This window comes from Lissotriton vulgaris, chromosome 3_2 (genome assembly GCF_964263255.1).
Source record: "Lissotriton vulgaris chromosome 3_2, aLisVul1.2, whole genome shotgun sequence".
Taxonomy (NCBI): domain Eukaryota; kingdom Metazoa; phylum Chordata; class Amphibia; order Caudata; family Salamandridae; genus Lissotriton; species Lissotriton vulgaris.
In genome coordinates this window covers 259,320,260-259,340,597 of record NC_141690.1, presented here as the reverse complement: position 1 = coordinate 259,340,597, position 20,338 = coordinate 259,320,260, and the positions used below count along the sequence as shown (strand labels likewise).

General features: G+C 43.6%; 1 protein-coding gene and 1 long non-coding RNA gene across 4 annotated transcripts in view; one reads left to right on the top strand and one right to left on the bottom strand.

Moving 5' to 3' along the window:
• LOC147725634 (uncharacterized) overlaps positions 1 to 9,933 on the bottom strand; it is a 387,879-nt gene extending 377,946 nt beyond the window's left edge. Inside the window, exon 1 of one of the 3 annotated variants that reach the window (XM_086964330.1) lies at positions 9,820 to 9,933. The gene's annotated coding sequence lies outside the window, so the exon portion shown is untranslated. The remainder of the gene's footprint in view (positions 1 to 9,819) is intronic. The other 2 variants (XM_086964332.1, XM_086964331.1) reach the window with 2 other exon arrangements.
• On the top strand, positions 6,871 to 8,360 carry LOC147725635 (uncharacterized). Its single transcript, XR_015309839.1, has 4 exons — positions 6,871 to 6,949; positions 7,036 to 7,115; positions 7,196 to 7,306; positions 7,960 to 8,360. It is a non-coding gene; the product is annotated as an uncharacterized LOC147725635 (long non-coding RNA).
• Positions 9,934 to 20,338: the final 10,405 nt, after the last annotated feature.

Here is a 20,338-nt window from a genome sequence, read left to right as displayed (position 1 = left end):
AGTGACTAAAGTGTCTTAATTTGGCAATCATTATATATGTTGTTCTGTAAACTGCTGCATGTTTAAATCAGTAGCTATATCAGTAACTATATGGGTTATTGAATGGTTGCCCAAGTATTTGTATGGGAGACTGAGTATGTGTGTGGGTGGCTGGGAGGTGTATGACTCTGTGCATAGATGTCTGAGCAGTTGATTCCCTAGGTGTATGGGTTCAAAAGTGCATGTAGAAACAGCTGTATGGACAGTTGACTGTGTGCATGAGTGTATTGGTGAGTGAATGGATATCTCAGTGCTACATGTCAAAGTAAGTACATATGTAAAACACAGTCCATGTGAGAGTTGACATATATAAATAACTGAACATAAGAGCCAGTGAATGTGAGAGTGGCTGTATGGATCATTGTGAACTTGTATCAGGGATTGTATAAGAGAGTAAATATGTGTTAGTATATGTTTGAATAAGTAAGGTGTGTATAACTGTATAGTTGAGGAAATGGAGGTGTGATTGATTCTTTGCATGACTGACTAGGTGTGTGAGTAACTCCATGGATGTGTGACAATCTATGAGTGTCTGTTTACACTGAGTGTATCTAAGGTTATATTAGAGTCTGAAGATGTTCATTGTATTATCACATAAATGATATCATCAGTGATGTGATCAGTAATGTCAAATGAGATGTCAGTGATGTCATCAGTGATGTCATTTGAGATGTCATCAGTGATGTCATTTGAGATGTCATCAGTGATGTCATTAGTGATGTCACTGACCATGTCATGAATGATGTAATATGTGACATCATTAGCAGTGGATTGCGGGTCCGCGATATATAGTTAGTGCAACTAACTATATATGGAATTTCAATGGTTTTGTGCAAATAAAATAAGGTTTTGTAAATGCTAATCCCTAACAATATATGGTCTATAACCAATGGTTTTTTCAGTGAATTTTCAAGGTTTTGTAAATGCAAATTCCTAACTATATATGGTCTATAACCTATGGTTTTTTCAGTGAATTTCATTGTTTTTTTAAAAGCTAATATCTATAGCTGTAAAATATATTCTTTATTACGTGACGTATCACGTAGCCCATGAGACGCCTCATGATGCATCGCATAACCGTGACGTATCGTCTCTGCAGCGCAAACAAAACCCGTAACGTAAGCGCATGAGAGCACGCTTAAAGATATATATATATTTTTTTAACCTTAATTAGACAAAATCCACACGTGCACATATCACAAACGTTCAAAAAACACAATATGTCGGACTCCCGTTACGCTGCCGGTTAGCTGCCCGGTTAACGTACCGGGAAGCACCTCTACCGCGAAAAATCGCAATTTTTTTTTTCTTTTGCCCCGCGGGGAACTTTAATAGCCCCCTCATCAATCCTAGGGGTTCAGGAGGGGTCTACCTTACCCCTTTCCTTCATTTACACCTTTTTTTTCCACCTCTTGTCTCTCGATCCCACAGAGAGACAAGATGGCGGCCGCTCCAGACTGTTTACAATGTTAACAGCCAATCAGCTTCTCCTCAGACTCCCGTTACACTGCCGGTTAGCTTCCCGGTTAGCTGCCCAGTTAGCTGCCCGGTTTGCGTACCAAGACGCGTCTCTACGGCGAAAAAAATCGGATTTTTTTTTTTTGGGCCCCGCGTGGCTCTGTAATATCCCCCTCATCAATCCTAGGGGGTCAGAAGGGGTCTACCTTGCCCCCTTTCCTTCATTTCCCCCTTTGTTTTGGCCTCCTCTTGTCTCTCGATCCTACCGAGAGACAAGATGGCGGCCGCTCCGGACTGTTTACAATGTTGACAGCCAATCAGCTACTCCTCAGACTCCCGTTACACTGCCGGTTAGCTTCCCGGTTAGCTGCCCGGTTAGCTGCCCGGTTCGCGTACCAAGACGCGTCTCTACGGCGAAAAAATCGGATTTTTTTTTTTTTTTGGGCCCCGCGTGGCTCTATAATATCCCCCTCATCAATCCTAGGGGGTCAGAAGGGGTCTACCTTGCCCCCTTTCCTTCATTTCCCCCTTTTTTTTGGCCTCCTCTTGTCTCTCGATCCTACCGAGAGACAAGATGGCGGCCGCTCCGGACTGTTTAGAATGTTGACAGACACCGGAGAGCCAATCAGCTTCGCATCGCAAAGTTCCGTTACGCGAAAAGTACGCGAACCGGAGCGCTGCCCGGAGCGCTGTTACAGATATATATCTTTTTTTGAACGTTAATTTCTCAAAATCCACTGGAGCACATATATTGAGACCTAGCAAAGGCACATCGGGCTAACAGTCCCTACAATTTTGCCAAGTTTCGTGCAAATCCATTCAGCCGTTCGAGCTAAAAGTGAGGCCAACCGCCCTATGGAAAAATGAATGGGAAAAACGCGTTTTGGGACCCCCCTTTTTTCTCGGCCCCCCCTTGACGACCCCCACACCAAATTTTCAGGGGCTGCTCAGAAACAAAATGTGCCATTTTCCTGAAAATTTCAGCCAATTCCGTCCACAAACGCCAAAGTTATTAGACATAGAATTTTCAAAAGTCCCATAGGAAAAAAATCCTAACTATATATACCTACTGGCTATCGCCAGTAGGTTATATATATATATATATATATATATATATATATATATATATATATATATATATATATATATATATATATATATATATATATACATATATATATATATATGTACATATATATTTATTTGTATATTTCATATAATTTTATATAATTTAAAAATTATAAAACACATTTAAATTAATAGTTTAATAATTGTTTTAAACTAAATATGTGTATATGTATTATTATGTATTATTATGTAATGTTTTAACTTTTTATTAAGTTTATTTGTTATATTTCTTAAAATGTATGAAAAATCTACTTTTTTTATTTAATATATTAAATATTTATTATTTTATTGTATATACATATAAAAATCGATATTTCGTACAACTATATTTTTAACATCGATATTTTGGTGGGATATTTTTGTACTTACCTGTTTAAGTATAGGGAGCTGATATTTTTGCATTCTATATTGTTTATCTATATTTTTTACATTGATATTTTGACAGTGAACCCTCCTTGTACCTTGCTGGTCATCCTGTATTGAAGGTCACCATTATCATCATCTTAATGGGCCTTCTTAGTCCTTGTGTATGCTGAATTACCTGCCCCATGGGTCCTCCCCACTCATTGGTACTTGCACCCTTTAGTCACTATCCCTTGTGTTATGGACGCACTATGGCTCCCTGGTGTTCTGTGCTGTGCCCTACTTCATTCTGTCCCTTGTGTCCTGCATTAGCCTTGGGCTGTACACCTATGCCTTACGTACCCCTGGTGCATTTTGGTTCAACAAATCAATAAATGTACAACCAAAACCTGAAAAAGAATTCAAGAATGGGAATTGCTATTTAATAGCGTTTTATTTAGAAAAGTTTTACATGGAATTTATTTCAACATTTCGTTCATGATGTAAAAGGATTTATATAACATACACATAGGACATTGAAATGTTTACCAGACACTCAAACTTTCATTCAAAATTCACAAGCATATCACAGGCATCCAAACCACAAACACGTCTAAGAAAAAGGGGAAATATTGTGCAAATTGTAGACAATTAAGAAAGACACAAAACTGGGAAAAGAGAAGAATTGGACATGGAAGAAACAAAAGCAACCAAGGTCTAAAGTTATTTAACAAGAAATATAACAAGATATTTGTTCGTGGTGCATTCCAGTATTTATAACAAATCAATTGAAACTCATTGTAAGTTCATACTGTAAGGTAATGTACAATGAATGGGAGCTCCGGGTTCAACTAATTATCTACCCAGATGTTCCAGTAGACCGGTTGAAAAGGGACCTACAGTGACCCTCATTCTACTCGACCTCTCCGCTGCCTTCGACACTGTCTGTCACAGCACCCTCATACAACGCCTCAGCAACATCGGCATAAAAGGAAAAGCCTTGGACTGGATCATCTCGTTCCTAGCTGGGAGAACTCAGAGAGTCCGACTTCCCCCATTCAAATCAGAGGCCACCGAAGTCATCTGCGGTGTACCGCAAGGATCATCACTCAGTCCCACCCTCTTCAACGTTTACATGAGTCCACTCGCTTCCATCGCACGTCAACACAACCTTAACATCATCTCCTACGCTGACGACACCCAGCTGATCCTTTCCCTCACCAAAGACCCCAACACCGCCAAAACCAATCTTCACGAAGGCATGAAAGAAGTAGCCGTATGGATGAAAAGCAGCTGCCTTAAACTTAACTCAGACAAAACGGAAGTGCTCATCCTAGGATCATCCCCCTCTGCCTGGGACGACTCATGGTGGCCTTCGGATCTGGGCTCAGCACCCATACCCACAGACCACGCACATAACCTTGGCTTCATCCTAGACTCCTTCTCTCTCGATGACCAAACAAGTCAACGCCGTCTCATTCTCCTGCTTCAACGTACTTCGTATGCTCATAAAAATCTTCCATTGGATCCCTGCCGAGACAAGAAAGACTGTCACCCACGCACTGGTTACGAGTCGACTAGACTACGGAAACACCCTCTACGCCGGAATTACAGCCAAATTACAGAAAAAACTCCAACGCATCCAAAACGCATCAGCGAGACTCATTTTAGACATCCCTCGCCAAGATCACATTACCGGCCACCTGAAAGACCTCCACTGGCTTCCCGTCAACAAGAGAATAACATTCCGTCTCCTCACCCACGCACACAAGGCCCTCTACAAACTAGGGCCCGAAAGCCTCAACACTCGACTATCCTTCTACACACCCACCCGCCAACTAAGATCCTCCAATCAAGGCCTCGCCGCAGTTCCGCGTATCCAAAGATCCACCATGGGAGGTAGATCCTTGTTCTACTTGGCGGCCAAGACCTGGAACTCACTCCCCACTCACCTCCACCTTACACAGAACCACATCTCCTTCAGAAAAGAACTTAAAACCTGGCTATTCGATAAATAATGAACCCCCTCCCCAAGCGCCTTGAGACCCTCTGGGTGAGTAGTGCGCTATATAAATACTTGAACTTGAACTACGCGTTTCGAATCCCACTGCACTTGTTGGGGATTCTCTTCAGGGCCTAATGCATTATCTAAGACAAATAGAAAAAGAAAAAGAAGAAAAGAGTCATAAGTGACGCATATTAGACCATTTTTAGACCAACATGGGATTCAAGCAAGAGGCACAACAAGAACACTGCTTAGCGACAACACTTCCAGTCAGAATAAAGGCTTACCAAATTGCGGCGGTCCTAGGTGTGTCTGGAGAAGGATATCTTTTCGCAATTAAGTCCTATCCTGTGGGGTTGGAGAATATTCTACATGAAAATATGACTCGCTGAATTGTCTATGTAATGTGCAGTTTATCGATGACGTCTTTATGGTGTGGACAGGTGGCAGTAACAACTTGTCCCTGTTCCACCAATGGTTAAATTCGAGAACACCAGATATCAAGTTCAGTCTTACGGAGTCCACCACTAGAATTCCTTTTCTTGACGTCGAAGTATTTCCCAAAGCAGGCATACTTAGCGACGACTTTGTATATCAAATCTACTGTTTGGCAGCAACCACCCAAGAAGCCTTAGGGAAAATCTCCCTTACGGTCAGTTTCTGCGTGTACGCAGAAACTGTACGTATAATGAAGATTATCACCATCACGCAGAAAACTTAGTGTCTAAACTGTGCGACCGGGGATACCCTAAAAAGCTCGTAAAAAACTGCATGAGGAGGGCCAAATGGACACCCAGAGAGACACTCCTGGAACGCAAAAATAAATCTAATTTGAAACGCCAAGTGTGCGTCACTACCTTTTGCCCGAATGCCAACCAGCTCAAACGTGTTATTGGACAGAACTGGCACCTGGTAAAAAATCTAGATGCTAGTTTAAAACAACTTCCCCTGTTCGCCTTTAAAAAAGAGAACAGTGTGGCTAACCACGTAATACGAGCCGCCATGCCAGTTGAAAAACAACCGACCTTACGCCATTTGATGGGTATGCCCCCAGTGATAGGGCACCACAAATGTGGCACATGTGTATGTTGCGAAATGACAGTAGAAGGGTCATTGTTCCAACATAATGGAATTTCATGGAAGCATGAAGCTTTCAGCAACTGCAAATCTAAATTTGTAGTATACGGGATAAAATGCCAATGCGACCGCCTGTATATCGGCAAAACTAACCAGGAAGTACGCCAGCGAATCTCCCAACACAAATCAAGACTAAAGCTAAAAGTGGAAAATGCACCCTTAGTTAATCATTGGGAACGGATGCAACATCAAATCAGTGATTTAAGTTGGACAGTCATTTCAAAAGTTGAAAAAGACCTCCGCGGGGGCGATAGGAATCTGAAATTATCCAAGAGAGAAGCATTCCTTATAGTTAAATTCGATACGGCTGTATCGGGCCTCAATGAGTTGAGCTAAATCTATAAACTGTAAGGCTGCGAAGTATATTTGTTTCATCCATGAAGCATCACAGTTCCCCTGTGATCATGCCCCTTTGTGGCCAACATGGGCATTTGACTAGCAATGCAACCTGTACATTGTGAGGTCTTTCTCCTAGGCACACGCTTTAAGTTCCTAAATAACTCCTTCGGGTTGTCAAGGTATTTGCCACGCCCCTTGGGGGCGGTCTTTGTAATACTCCTGCTCAAAAGGAATTCTTCCTCGACTGCGCTCGTGCTGCGCATGCGCGAGGGAGCAATGCTGAGTTAGAAACCAGCTGGACGTCCGGTCGCCTGGGCTCGAAGTAAGTCTCCCCTGTTTACGAGGTGCCGGATTATCCGGTTTTCCCTCCGTCCTGTGGGAATTACAGCCCCTTTTTTCTTTCCCCCCTTTTTCTGTTGTAGACTTTACAACGCCGTTGATAAGCGTTTGCCCGATGCGTCAACAGCTCGCATGAATACGGGCCACATTGGATTGCACCTGGTAAGAATTTGGAAAATATGCCGTAGTTCCCCCACTCTGTTTTTTAGCCTCCGCCGTGACAATTTCTCTCTCCTGCCTTTCTTCAGTACTACGGAAAGAATACTCCGGAATCTTTGATTAATAGTCAGCTCCTCGCACCTTCAAGTACTCTGATTGTTTACGACTGGTAAGAGTCTTTAAGGTTGTGTGAAGCATTCGCCCAATAATGAATTGGCACTATTATTTAATATTGTTCTCTATTTTTAGAGACTCAATTTTGCTCACAGCGCGTCTAAATCGCCTTTGGAGTCGAGAAAGTTTTCTCCATCGCCTAGGACGCGTCCGAACCACGTTTGAGTCAAAAAAAGTTTTAAATAGGTAAGATCCTTTGATTTGGTCACGGTTAAAGCATTTGTCCAAATTTTCGCCGTTATACAAATAATCAATTTCACTTTTTCCTTTGCGGCTAAGTTTTTCATGCTGGATTAATCCCGCCGTTCTTCTCCCCATGAGCCCCGAGACAAAGTCAATTTACACTAGGGGTAAGACAGGAATTGGTCTTTATATTTAATATGTAATCCAGTCTAGGCCACAGCAGTCTAAATTAAGTCTCTCTATCCCCAGGCATTCGTGTAGTCCGCAATACATAGGATTTGGGACACTTGTTTTGGATGGGAATTAGCACCCACACCTGCCTTGAGTATAAGGTGAGTATTATGAGCCTTCTGGGAACACCATGGGAGACAGGTTCCCCTGATTTTACCGCACATTACATAGATAATTCAGCGAGTCATATTTTCATGTAGAATATTCTCCAACCCCACAGGATAGGACTTAATTGCGAAAAGATATCCTTCTCCAGACACACCTAGGACCGCCGCAATTTGGTAAGCCTTTATTCTGACTGGAAGTGTTGTCGCTAAGCAGTGTTTTTGTTGTGCCTCTTGCTTGAATCCCATGTTGGTCTAAAAATTGTCTAATATACGTCACTTATGACTCTTTTTTTCTTTTTCTTTTTCTATTTGTTTTAGATAATGCATTACGCCCTGAAGAGAATCCCCAACGAGTGCAGTGGGATTCGAAACGCGTAGGCCCCTTTTCAACCGGTCTACTGGAACATCTGGGTAGATAATTAGTTGAACCCGGAGCTCCCTTTCATTGTACACTACCTTAAAGTATGAACTTACAATGAGTTTCAATTGATTTGTTATAAATACTGGAATGTACCACGAACAAATATCTTGTTATATTTCTTGTTAAATAACTGTAGACCTTGGTTGCTTTTGTTTTTCCATGTCCAATTCTTCTCTTTTCCCAGTTTTGTGTCTTTCTTAATTGTCTACAATTTGCACAATATTTCCCCTTTTTCTTAGACGTGTTTGTGTTTGGATGCCTGTGATATGCTTGTGAATTTTGAATGAAAGTTTGAGTGTCTGGTAAACATTTCAATGTCCTATGTGTATGTTATATAAATCCTTTTACATCATGAACGAAATGTTGAAATAAATTCCATGTAAAACTTTTCTAAATAAAACGCTATTAAATAGCAATTCCCATTCTTGAATTCTTTTTCAGGTTTTGGTTGTACATTTATTGATTTGTTGAACCATTTACATCAGTACTGGCATCTCTATTTTGTTAGTTAAGTATTTGGCTCAGCCTTACTGATTAGAGCCAGCCCCCTGTTGTTTATTCCTGGTGCATTTGGGCACCCTGCGCCATCTGCTGGATGTAGTCTCCACTCTGTGAACAGTCATTCTGCCGCCTGTACCCATTTCCCCATGTACTCTCAAAGCACCCTTCCCGTGCCCTAAAGTCACTGTACCCAAACACACTCTTCCCTATATGCCCCGCCCCATGGTTTTCTACCCCTTTTGCCCTTCTGTAACCCTGTCCCATGCCCGCATGGTGCCTTATCTGCGCTGTGCCACCCTGTGCCAGGTGCATGGGCTGGTAGCCACCGGTCCCTGTGCTCTTGAACACCCGGGTCCATGCATTGTTACCCTCCCTGTCCTAGCACCACCACCGTGCCCTCACTGTTCACCATTAACCATGTGTGAGTGAACATGGCGGACAACGTCACCCATGAGGTGGGTGCACCGGGCAGCCTGTGCATTCAGTATTTCAGCCTTGCTTTGGTGTCTTCGCTCCTTCCGGTTCTCTACTCTACAACCCTGCACGTGCTTCTCTCTCAGGTCCGAGGCTTATACCACGTGTCACGTGCACTCTACAGCATAACGCACCAGACACTGGGACATCAGAGCAAGGTCGGATCCAAGAAGTCACGTGAACATCGGCACCAGCCTCAAAAAGCTTTTTTTTGGTTGGGAAAAGGGGGGTTGGGGTTCCAGAGTGTATCGTAGGCCCCGCCCCCTCCTCACACTGTGCGATTGTGCTCCGAGTTGGCAGCAGGTATGCTACAACTTCAAACAGTATCAGGCCACCACGCCCCCATGGTCAATCACACACAAACCACAAAGATATTATAGCAAATAACCTTCAAACCAAGCACTAGCCTAACCCACAGTATAGCGCTTTGGAGCCTGGCAAGGGGTATGAAGCGCTACACAAATGCAGTTACTCCTATTTTTCATCGGTACTTTGTTTCTATATGGCTTGTTTTGAATCCTCGATTCTACTCCCAATATACCCCCCCCCCCCCCCCCCCACCCTCCTCCAAGCCCCCACCCGGCCTTGCCATTAATCTTTATTTTACTTCGCATTGACCTTTTTTTCATTCCTGTAACCAACAGCCTCAGACTAACGTTCACACGAGGACTGGGACTACAGCCCCCAGAATGCACCGAGTCGCTAATTAAACCCCCCAGGACTGGCACAGGTGGGTCCGTGACCGTCTTGTCATGAACATGTGAAGCAAACAAGGCATGCACCTTACGGATTCTCTTCTTTCCTCTTCGTTGCTGCCTCGGGTTTCTCTCGAGTGTCCCAGATAAGAGCCCCCAGTACACCTTTTTATAGCTCTAAACTTGGAATAAAGTTCGTGCCTTCCTCTGATTGGCTGATTAAAGCGGACAGTTCTGCGACCCTTTCATTTAAACCCATGGTCAGCGGAGGGGCGGCTCCGAAGAGGCTTTCACTTTGTGCCCCCTCCGCCCTCGGGATCGCCCTTCATTTCATGGAAAACCGCGATTTACAGGAAAGAGAAACTAAGGGATAACAAGCATTGGCAAAGTCAATGCCTGTGCGAAAGCCTGTATGGCAATATCTTTAAGCTAAGCTAAGTTGTAGATTTTTATTTATTTATTTATGCGTTTTTATATAGCGCGGACTTTATCCGAAGGCGTCAGAGCGCTTCACAAAAGGAACAGAAAATTACAAGTGAACGAATTACAAAAGCAGACGTTAAGTTACATGAGGTAAAAGTGACTATTGTGAGCAACAAAATACATGAGGTAGCAAACAGTGCATTACAGGAGGAAAGAGTGACTAGTGTGCAGGTTACAAGGGAAAACGAAGTGCAATTAGAGGTAATATACTGCAATATATGCTAGACACTCAGGCACAAGAACAAACGTTACGTAGGCAATGGTGGCCCTTGTGCAAGAATCTAAAGCAAACAAAATGTGAGAGGTAGCAAACAGTGTGTTACAAGAGAAAAGTGGCGTGTGCATGTTACAAAAGAGTACCATACACAGGTAGAAGGATAATACTGCAATAAATGGCAAACACTCCAACCACAAGAACACATTGAGAAGGCACTTCCATAGTCATGGAGAATAGAGTTTTCAGTAATGGGAGTGAATGTGCAGCATGCTAAAAGTAAGGATAGTAAAAAGGCACAATGATGGGGTCAGATCTTTTTTTAAAGGTGGGTGGGGTGACAACGAAAGGGTGGGAAGGGGAACAACGTGAGGGTGAGAGTTTACAGCCAATGGGGCAGTAAGATAAAAGTGCTATAATGCGTCCGGCGCTGGCCGCCTCATAGCGCTGGTAAAACATGGACAACAGCGGGGGGTCGGAGAGGAAGAAGCAACATGGATTTTATGTGGATGCAACTCGGAGAAGGGGTGGTTGTAACACAGAGAAGAGGGTGGGAGGGGAGGAAGCACTACGGGCAATGAGGGCACGAGAGGGGAAGAAGCAATAGTACCTCAATCACATGGCGGACAGCTGCAGTGAAAGGACACTAATCATGATGAAGCAATCAGTACTTGGTCCATGCTCCACACAAAAGACGAGGAATTTAAGCCGACATGCATGGCCCAATCAGAAGGCAGCAACGATGAGTGACAATGAAGCCATGCATGATAAGCAATAGGTAGGATCAAAGCCCCTTATAGTTGGTGTTAGAAAGTCACTCTTTTGGCCTGTTCACCCCCCGCCACCCTCTTTTGGTGCGCTGACTGGTACTGACAGTAGCTGACTCTGACTGTGCCCTGAGTCCTGCTAGTCAGGCCCAGGGCCAGTGCTATGTTAAGCACACACACATGCATTGAGTTACACTTATAATTGTCATGACCCACATTATAAATTGCTAATAATTAATAGGGTAGGGGGATGAAAAACTACCTATAAGTCCTTCGTATAGAATAGGGTTTGGCATTGAATGGCTTCTGAACCTTTGACTTTGGGCACAATCTTCACCAGCAGCAGGGCTGGGCTGTGCTCCGCTCGACTTCACAGGCCGGGCATTGCTCCGCCTTTCCCCTCGGCCGGGCTTGGCTCCGCCGAGCCCCCCCTCTGCACCAGGACTTCAACTTCCATCAGCCCTACCTGCGGCAAGGATGCCGCCCCCAACTGTGCGTTGCGCCAGGAGGCGGTTAAAGGTCGGACCGGGGCCGAGGACCCGTTGTAAAATCTTCTGAACCTTTGACTTTGGGCACAATCTTCACCAGCAGCAGGGCTGGGCTGTGCTCCGCTCGACTTCACGGGCCGGGCATTGCTCCGCCTTTCCCCTCGGCCGGGCTTGGCTCTGCCGAGCCCCCCCCCTCTGCACCAGGACTTCAATTCCCATCAGCCCTACCTGCGGCAAGGACGCCGCCCCCAACTGTGCGTGGCGCCAGGAGGTGTTTAAAGGTCGGACCGGAACCTCGTCCCGCGGGATGCGCGGGAGCGCGCCGGGAGAAGCCCGGGACAAGGGCGGGCCGTCTGTGGCCGTCAGGGGCAGCAGGAGGCTGGGCTGGGCCTATCCTCTTACTCCTCTTCTTCGCCACCTCTTCTTTTGCTGTGGGTATCGTTCTGATACCTGAGACGGGGCAGGCCAGTTTTGTTATTATATATGCTCTTATCATGCTAGTTCTTTCTCAGTTCCTGTCACTTTTCTTTTGTCATTGTAATATTTTAATATTTTGGACCCTGTAAGATGTCTTTAGATGTACCTAATTCTTTACCTTCCTCTGTGGGGGTGTCAATACTTGGCCCGCTAGACAAATACTTTGCCAGAGCAATGAAAGAAATAGATAAAGAACTCATGTTGACGGAGAAACGTGAGGAGCGCCGATACTCGATTGACCTTTTAAAGAGGAGACTATTAACTTCTCCCCTGAAAGAACCCTCCCCCTCACAACATCATAATAAAAGCTCGTCAGAGGCAGATGCTGAGTTATTCTGCACTGATAACATGCCACTCATTTTCCAAGACCATAATGTATCTCCCATTTCAATTGATATTACTAATGACCATACTTTTAATGAGTTACCGGTTACTTCAAGCTGTGTAGTAGATTTAAATCCCCCTATTGTTTTAGATCTTATCTCTCAACAACAGTTAACTCCTTCTAAACAAACAGCTGAGTCTGTTGCTTCTGTAGAGACACCAGTTTTGACCACACTCAGGGCAAGTAAAGATCAATCTAAGAAGCCCCTGAGAGCATATCACTCTCCCCCGAAGAAAAGAAGGAGAAAGGGAGGGATCAAAAAAGGGGTAACCTTCCCACGCACTTATGCCCCTCTAGTAGACCCCATTGAAATACCACCTGCCATACTAGAGAAGGACGTACCAACGGGAGCTCCAACAACGTCAGTCTTACGGCCCGAAGTATCGCCAAGTAGAGAGATAATGGAAACGGTTGAACGTCTCTCAAAATCTCTCCTGCTTCCACTCATAGAGAGAGTTAAGAGACTGGGGGAAAAATTGACTCTATTGTGGCAATGTTTAATCATAGTGAAACTCCTAACCTACCTAAATGTAAGGAACTTCCTTCAACAAATAAGCAGCCAGCCACGAAAACATCGAAAACACCTAGACCAGAGAAAGAAAACTTTGTACTTAAAAATAAGCCCACGCCCCCAAATCCAAACAAACTGACGGCTACATCTGACATACATAAAGAGAAGGTTGCCCCAGGTCTGAAAAAACCTCTTCCTAGTACACTTCCCCCACCAATGAAGACAGTGAAATCAAAGATTAATAGGGAAAAATTGAATCATAGTAACACAGTAGAACTACCCCCAGATTCAGCTAATTATGTGATCATCCTAACTGGAGTTCCAACCGTCCCTGCTGGGAAAATCGAATATAATGCTAATCTTAAAAATAAAGTCATCTTCTGGCTGCGAAGCAATAGACCCCTCCCTCCACATTTAAACGGAGATATAATCTCCGTTAGACGATGTAAATGGGTGGGCCCTAGACCCAAAGATATTGAGGGGGACGTTGTTATATTAAACTTTAGGGACCATAGAGTGGTTACGCATATTAGTGATTGGTTTCCTGGGAGAAGTGAGGGGGGAGTTTCATCTCGTAATTTGAGTTACTTCTATCCGGAAGCATTACTAAGACCCTCAAATCACCAATAAGTGGGTGCCAATGTCAAACCGTCAAACTTTGACCATCACATCCCACAGTTTTCATTCCCCACAAAATACCCCAATAATGTTTTTCCTTTTTTCCCACCACACCATCCCTCTAGATTTTTTCCTTCACCTATTAAAAATTATCACTCTATAAATCCCAATGAGTATTGGAATATTCCCCTACACAATTTATTCGAACCCCTTTCAGGATTAGATTCTAATGAATGACTTGATCAACCATATAAATATGTAGGGGTTATTAGAGAATGCTTCCCGGATTCTAGTATGATAAAAGAACCATCTGAAAATGAATTTACACGGCTACCCTCACACTTCCGAGTTGCTTACTTGAGATAGAAATAGAAATGGATAAACGGGAGGAATGTTGTGTAGTTTTAACTGACTCGAGCAGGACCCAAAATGTTACTGTTGGTACCCTGAATCTGTATGACTTGGAGACTCCTCCTCTACCTTCAGAACCCAAAAATGAGTGTTCCGGGGGGGGGGGGGGGGGGAAGGGGAATACGTTATATAAAGGCACATCTTTTCCGACTACCTGTACTAACCCAGATATTGCAAATTCTTTAAATTTACCTATAAAACATCTGGAACCTATCTTAGAGGGACAGGGTGGGTCTACAGAAAGTGCTGTTTTTTTACCTTTATCTGCCAAGTGCGTCCCTAAGGTGCAAGATGAAATGGGGGTCCTGCCAAAAAATGTTAATCTTATACCTAGGTTCACCTTACATTCTGTACTTACTTGGAACGTAGCTGGTCTTGTATCAAAAACTGTTTTACAATCATGGCTTGAGCTGGTAAATAGTTATTCGATTCTATGTTTCCAAGAAACTTGGGCATTAAACCCGGTACATTTATTAGGGTTCCAGACTTTTCATGCACCGGCCCAAGTGAGCAATCAGGGAAGAAATAAGGGTGGTTTAGCTATATACATCAATATTTCTAGTGGACTAACTGTGCTGACACATATATTTAAGGAGTTTTTCGAGATAGTTGTAATTGGGTGGGGAAACACTCTTAACCTCATTATAGTTAACTCAAACATTAAACGAGCTAAGTCATACCGTTGTTACATTAAAAGAATCAACCCCTAATGAATGTATGCTCGCCTGGGTCTGTGATTTTAATTGCAACATTTGCAAGTATGGACCAAAAGAATTATGTGGTTTAGACTCCTCAATGGATGATACTCTCAATCACTTTATTCATTCAAAAATAGGGGATATTTTAAACAGTTTTCTTTTTTATTTTAATTTAGACTATGTAAATGACCTATGTTCACCGCCCACACCCTTCCATACTACCTTTCATGGAAGAGGCTCGAACACTGTGATCGATTTTACCTTATTTTCTAAATCAAATGCCTCTTTGCTTTTCTCATGGAAAACCCCGGATGATGTTTATGGGGATCACTACGGCCTAATGTTTAATATAAGTAAGCAAATAGAGAGGTCACAAACCAAGGAAAACAATATTAGCCACCAATTAAACATCTCCATGGGATGGCTAAATGGTTACACCCTCAAATGGGATAAAGTGGATCCTGAACTATTTAAAAAAAATGTATTATCCGAAAGAAGAATGGAAGTCGACATTTGTCTGACTCCATCTGAAGATACTCTAAAAATACTAGGTTCTTTCACTAAAATACAGGAAACACTAAAATCTTTATTGTCCCGCAAATTCAAACCCAGACTTAATAATAACAGAGCCTGGTTTGACAAACACTGTGCCTCTGCTTTAAAAACTTTAAAAAAGATCTTACATACAACCCCAAGATCGTTAGAGGCCATCAGACAGGCCAGACGTCAATACCGTGAGGCTATTAAAAATAGAAAGAAAGCCTTAAAACAAAAGGCCTGGGAAGCCTTAGTCTCCTCCTCAAAAAATAAGGACGTTACCGCCTTTTGGAAGGCAGTAAACGCCCCTTTCGTACAAGGTAAACAACCGGAAATGTTAGATATTGCGATAGATGGCGACACTTGGGCTGCCCATTCAAAAAATGTGTATGATAGCCCAGTGTCAGAATGTATCCTTCTTCAGGGCTACAGTAAATTCTCTGAAAATTCCGGTCTTCCCGCGAAAAATTTTCCGCTGGACATTGTTTTTTCGTGCGAGGAGGTGAGTCTGGTCATCAGAGAAAGTCTGTCCGGGAAGGCACCGGGCCCGGACTCAATACCAATAGATGTCTTTAAGGCCAAGTTAGATTTCTGGGTTCCTTTATTAACCCTGGTGATGAATAGTGCAAATACTCACAGTTGAATAAAAACCTGGCCAGAAGCTATAGTGGCCCCCATTTTCAAAAAAGGGGACAGGCATGATCCCTCCTGCTACCGTCCAATTTCTCTTATCGATGCCTTAATGAAGGTAGCAGGACGCATCATCCTAAAACGTGTACAAAATTGGATCGAGGAACTTGATATCCTCTCGATCTTCCAGTACGGCTTTCGACAAGGCTTGGGGATGGTTGAGCAAAGTCTTAATTTACATCTTTTAATTTCGAAATACTCAGTAGCAAAAAAAGGGAACCTTTTTATTACTTTTATAGATTTAAGTTCAGCTTTTGACTGTGTTGTACACAAGCAGTTGTGGGCTACTCTAGAAACTCTTGGGCTAGATCCCTTAATCCTTAATTTTATTAGAGAGTTATATAGGGATGCCGGTGCAAGGGTGCGCTTTGGACAAAGAGGGGAGTGTTCATCAAGATTCCCTATCAGGAGGGGACTAAGACAGGGGTGCATTTTGGCTCCCCTACTCTTCTCCCTCTACATAAACGAAATTGGTGATCTTCTGAATACTTTCCCCTATGATTATCCTCTAGTTCAGGGCCGCCCTGTTTCCATCCTCTTATATGCGGATGATGCTGCAATTTTATCACGGACCAGCTTGGGCCTACAAAGGGCCGTCTCAAAATTTACATGTTTTATGAGGGAAAAGGGACTGAAGGTCAACATAACAAAAACCTTCTCTATGTCCTGCCGTCAGGGAAGAAAATACCCTTCCCCATTTTTATAGAAGCAGAAAAATAGAGATAACAGACCAGTTCCCTTACCGTGGGATTTGTTTCCATAGGAAATCTGCTTGGAAAAATGCTATTTTAGCTAGAAGACTAGCTTTCTCCAAAGCGATCGGAGCATTGCAAAATTTCGCTATTAAGGTTGGGGGCAGACCTGTCAAAGAGCTGATCGTCATATATAAGGCTAAATGCGTGACCACGGCCACTTATGGCTCAGGGGTATGGGGGATCGACTCAGCAATTTGTATACGACATACTGAGAACTGTTTCCTCCGGTACCTTTTAGGGGTTCCAAAGTCAACTCCTAACTATTTCATACATATTGAACTTGGTGTGCCATATATTTCGGATATTATAACAACTGAACCAATCTTATTATGGCACAAGCTCTGGTTAACCCCTGAAACAGCCTTTAACTGTGACATCATATCCGATTGTTTACTACTAGATGGTGTAAAACAAATTAAATGGCTGTCTGTGGTAGAAAAAATGATGATTGAACTTGGTCACCCGGAGTTTTTTAAAAACCCTCTCAGCATGGAAACAATCTCAAGGAAAGGGCTACGTAAAATGGTTATGGACCACCTAGAGAATAAAAGATGGGATTTGGAGAAAACAAAAAAGTCTGTACTAGCCTATCAAAACATTATGTCAGTACGGGGACTCCAAATATATCTTAGAAGTGATATAAATTGCTATGCTAGAACCCTGCTTTCTAGATTCAGAATGGGCTCCTTTTTCCGGTTAATTACATTCCCATTGTGTAATGATTGGTCGAGACACACTTTGCCATGTCCCTGCGACGATGTAGCCCTTCAATCAAATTTGCACTGCACTTTATTCTGTAAATTTTATTATGTTCCCAGAAACATTTTGCTTATACCAATTCTTATGGAGTGGGGTCAGGTAACTACAAGCCGGGCCCTATGAAATATGTTTTTTAAACCCTTATGAGGGAGAACTGCCCATTTTATTTTTCCCTAGTGTAGGAATCCTCCTGCAAAGTCGACTTTGGTGCTGTGGGCACTGTGAAGTACTATTCTACATAGTTTTTACATATTAGGCAACCCCCAGGTCTCCCCTAAGTGTCACAGGGGTGAGAGACCTGTAATTATGAGCAAGGACCTGATAAAAGAGGTTTTAAAAACCCTGGTGCAGGAGGAATTACACATTTCATTTTCCTTATTGTAGATACTTGGCCTCATAGGCTAACATGGCAATATCTTTTGGGCACAAAACAATTGCTAAGAAAGTATGAAATATCATTCAAAGACTTAACGTAATGGTATTGATAAATCCAACAGATTGCTCTTGTTGAATTTACCCTAATTTGCACAGAAAAGAAGTTATAACACATTCTTGTCTGTAAGCCAAAAGCCAGCCTTCATGCAGTCTTCCCTGATTGGTCAGTGCTACCAGGCTCAGCAAGGCTGCCTTGATTCGGTGATGAGTGGCTATCCAGGGGGAGGCTATCTGCTGGAGACAGCTCTGCGGCTACACAGAAATACCAGGGCAGGGGAGAAGGGTCATAAAGCATGAGGCTTCAAGGGAGGATAGAACAGGCAGGGAATGCCAGGCCTACCTATCCCCAGTCCCCCGTGCCCCAGCCAGCAAGCAGGCTTAAGGAAGGAATTTGCATGTTAGAAAGAGGAGAGCTATGGAAACCAGCCACACTGAGAGTTGGTTTAGTTAGCTCTTACCGCTCTGCTGAGATTTTAGCCATGATGGATTTTGGAGGAATAGTGCTCTTTGGAACAAGAGATGCTACACTTGGGAGGGAGAGAGCATGCGTCTGGGTGGAACCCTGCATCCCATTGGTCAGGGGCGCCCCTCTCTTGATGCCCAGAAGCTGAGATTCAATATGTTAGCGGTACATAGCTCCTGAGTTTTGCTGCCTGAAGCTACAAGAAGATGGAGGATTGTCCTGCTGGAATCTTCATCTGTACACAAGGGCCTGCCTGATGAAGACTGCGCCGGCTGCACTATCTGGGACCACAGCTCTCAGGATTTTGCCTTGCTTCAAGAAGGAGGAAGGAGTTGACTCCTTGCAGCTACAGGTTAACAGAGCTTAACTGACCCTTCTCCAGCCAAAGTCCCCGTCCTCGAGTGCGCCTAGTGCAGTTTTAAGGCGTTGACCAAGTGTATTGTGGGAAGAGAAGTCCAGGCCTGCCAAGGAACATCTAGGAGAGTCCAGATGCTTTGATTTGTGTTTTTGATATGTGGAACCCACCAGGAGCCTTCTGGAAGGACCTCCAGATGTTTGGGAAAGTTTGGAAAACTTTTAAAGAAAAACTCTTTAAGGTGACCGACCTGACTATGAGAGGCAATCTGGTCACCTTCCACAGCGACCCGGCTCGTGTCCAGGCTCATCCCACTGAAGAGCTCCGTAGGTCCAACTTCCAGAGTTTGACTGGGAACTCAATGAAAGTAAAGTCAGCAAACCCTCACCAAATCCAAACTAGTGGTGAGCAGCGACGGCCCGGCAGGTCCAGAAAAGTTTATAAGTGCGAAGGTAAAGTTTTGAAAGAGGCAATAGGCCTCAAACTTTGACTTTGTCCCGGTGAAGCAAAGCCAGATGTCCAGAAGTGGCACTGAGTGTTTATTCTTTGAAAATTCATATCACCGTTCCCTTCATTGGATTTTGGTCATTTGGTGTCATTTTAAAGATAAAAATATTTCCTATATTTATACATCGGTGTGGTATTTTTATTGCATGTAGTGTCTTACTTATTAACTGTATTGGTGTTTTTGAATGATTTACATGTCTGTCTCCTAAGCTAAGCCTAATAGGGGACTATATATACAGAGACCCTATTTAAAACCAGAACTGTGTTGGTGGACTTTTTGCTGGTGTTAGGTGCCCACCTACCACTGCCAATAAACCATCTTTCATAACTAAGCAATACCCGTCCCAGAAAGATCGCATTCACTGTTGGCAGGCGAGACATAAAGAAAGACCTGGACACAGATACATGGCTCCAGGTCCAGACTGGGGACCAATAGCATGCCTGGTAAACATGTTCCAAGCAGAACTGCCCCTATCCTCCTCTCTCTCAACATCTCTCTTTCCTCACCCTCCTGAAGACGTTGCCTGCCTACTGTTCTTACTCGATGAAGCTGTAGAAAGTGGCAGCGGGGGCAACAACAGTGCCCTGCCGTAAACAAGCATGGGCAAAAGCAATAAGTCTTGCTAATGCAAGAGCTATTGGATTTGTCAATGTTTTTCAGCCATCTTGTACAGCTGCATGGCTGATGTGCAGCAATGCTGAAAGTTAGATTAAAAAAAAGCGCTATGATGTGGTCAGCGCTGTTCATAAGGAACAGGGATCTGTTTCCTTAGTACAGGATTATTCTTTATCTCCACCAGGAACAAATGACAATAGCACCTTGTCAGCAAATGTAAACCAATTAGAAAATACACATTTATGCGTCAATCTTCTATAACGGGGGCAGGAATGTGAGCTGATGGTGCTGAGCAGAACACAAATTAAGCAATAATAACAACATAAATGATAACTGTAATCCATAAATGGGTGCGAGGGCTGGAATCTACTCATGACGGCTGGGAGCCGCTGTGCGCAACAGTGCTCATGTACGCACAACGGCTCCCGGCCGCCATG